Source organism: Schistocerca piceifrons, chromosome 5 (genome assembly GCF_021461385.2).
Source record: "Schistocerca piceifrons isolate TAMUIC-IGC-003096 chromosome 5, iqSchPice1.1, whole genome shotgun sequence".
Classification (NCBI taxonomy): domain Eukaryota; kingdom Metazoa; phylum Arthropoda; class Insecta; order Orthoptera; family Acrididae; genus Schistocerca; species Schistocerca piceifrons.
Window position 1 is genome coordinate 660,316,794 of NC_060142.1, and position 2,779 is coordinate 660,319,572.

Genomic DNA, 2,779 nt, shown 5'->3' on the forward strand with positions numbered 1-2,779 from the left:
ACTTTTGTTTATCATGAGGTAAGTACATTGACTTCTGCAGAACTTAGCTTTCGGAGGACGATAATTACGACACTTCCACAGAATTATCTTACAGCAAGACGCACATTTAGCGCTACAGGACACGCATTTGAGTGATTAATTTTGTACTTAAAACATTTATTTTTAAAGATATTTGAAGTACAATGATACAAAGTTTTTCCGTGATACATTTCATTCCATTGCAATAATCTGTAACACCTGAGGGTATAATTACATTAATCCTCAGGGGGGTACACGCCTACTTTGTGTACCATGTGTTTGGCAAGCACAAGGAGCCCTAGCTAATATGGTATTTGCTTATACAACTTTACACATCGGCACCATATTTCTCTAACACAGAATTACACAGCTATCTGATTATTTACCTGAGAGAGACAAACATTTATTTTACCACATCAGTGACAGACATTTACGTAATTACACCGTTGGATAACTTCACACTTACGAAATTGTATGTTGTTTGTACTTTGTGAACTGTTCATATTTTTTCGGAACCATTGTGATACTATGAGAGCTTTGAATGATGTCTTTGGTAAGGGAGCATGATTTTAAAGTACGTTTGAGGTAGATGACACAATGAAATGAGCAGAGAATTTTTTTACGTTTTGACATTATTGCAGAAAGCTACGACGTTTTTGAGATTTGACTGAGGTATTATGATGTTATTTTTACGACGACGATGTGTATTATGCTGTTGAGGTATGTTTATGATCAATAATTTGATGCTATATGAGGAATTTCATTATGCTATGTATTTATTACGATGAAATATTGACGTGTCGACGAATATGTATATGTGTAATAAGGTAAGGAGTAATGAATAGTGATTAGGGACTCTGACTTATGGAAAAGGATGTTGGAAACCAAGAATCGTACTTTAGAATTATGAAATGTGTGTACATGTGTGAATGTATCACAATGCCACTGAAAATTTTTTGGACACTGTTATATTCATAGGATTTTGTTTCTACACATTTGCAACGCAAATTCTCGGCCTGTGAAATTTTTTATGTGAGACTGTCACTGTTATGCAAACTGGTGTCGTAAATATTTCGGTAAGTGACCTTCACGTAATGCGTCATGGGCACCCAGATGGGCGACAGTCGCCTGGAAAGAAGTCATTAGTGTGTGTGCCATTTCAGAGGCACAGGTAAAAAAAAAAGGGGAGGCCATTATCCTCGCTATTGACATTCCTTTGTAGAAAACATCGCAAATACGACACGCTCATTACTTGGAAACATTCTTACATCTGCACACCTGATTAGGACAAGTGTCTATCTATGAGAATTGAGAGAATTTCTACTAACTTATGAAATGCCTCATGACTACTGAATGATTATTTTATGCTTTACTTTGTACATAGTGGCTTATTTCATTTGATATCTGGTTTCCAGCTGTCTTGCAGCATTGGTTTCATACAATAAAATTAAATGCATTTGCTAATGTGAACACTTTCAAGTACTTGGTAACTTTTTTGGTAGAATAACTTCTTGTGGTGCACCACTTTAATTACATAGACATTAAGATGTGAATAGACATTTCCCTTATCTGCATTGTTGTCTTTACTGTAATATTTTTCTGCTTGAGCTTTGTCACATTTAGATATAATTTACTGCATTTGCTTCTACTGTTTGCCAGGCATAGTACTACTAAATTTCACTTTACATTACTCTGTTAAGCCAGTTTTACTACTGATTTATTTCTCTTGTTAGCTGCTCATTGCCTTATATTAATTGTAATAATGCTGCCTGCTTTGAGAATTTGAATATTTTGTCATTGCTGTTTGTGTTAATTGTTTTGTGCTGTTGCATTGCCTCGTCCCTTAGTTTAGCATCTGAGCTCAGTAGATTTAAGTTAGCTTAAGCGGGGGTAGACTATATAAGAAACTGACTGTGGACAATAGGGAAAAAATGCATTGAGAAGTTATATGAAAAAGATTTGGGCCAAAATGAGTATTGTACACAGAGAAATAATTATTTTGAAAGAAATATGAATAGAATACAGAAAGCAGGTATAGATAGCACTTTTTGAAAAAATGAAGAACGAAGGGAGATCTCCAAGAAGTAAAGAAAGTTTTGTTTGCAAGATACTGCAGTAAAACAAACCCTGTCCTTTCCCTTTCTGTTATTCCGCTGTGTTTGTGTACTCTTGTATATTTATGTTCTTCTTGTCTTTATATGTTTACCTCATAAGACTTATGTTGTTGAACTTTTCTCATACTCAACTACATGAACTATGATGAGGAATACTGTTATCCTCAAATATAATTTGCATTAATAATATGTTATTTACTTTGTAAAGATGTTAGACATTATTAATTCTGTTCTGTTTTAATGCTCATGTGTGAAGTTGATGTTTCAAAAGTTATTCTGATCTTTCATGTATGTACTTATGTCATAATTCCTGTAACACTGATGTAGATGTTTATTTCGATTCTTTTGTAAAGCCTGTACTACAAATGTTATCTGTATTGTTATGTTCTTTGAAGATGTATTTTGTACCTTTGTTCTTGTATTCTTACGTTATAAAATTGTAATTGACACCAGTTCATCAAATTAAGTAACTTGTAAGTTACATTTCACTGCACACGTTTCTGTTGGTCATAGTATATGGACAATATGTGAGAAGTAGGGTCTGTTAGTGTTTGCATGTGTGTTAAAAAATTCAGCAAGGGACTGGATAACAGCATTGCTGGTTCTAAGGACATTTCAAAAAAAATTTTTTTGTGAGTGCACGAGTG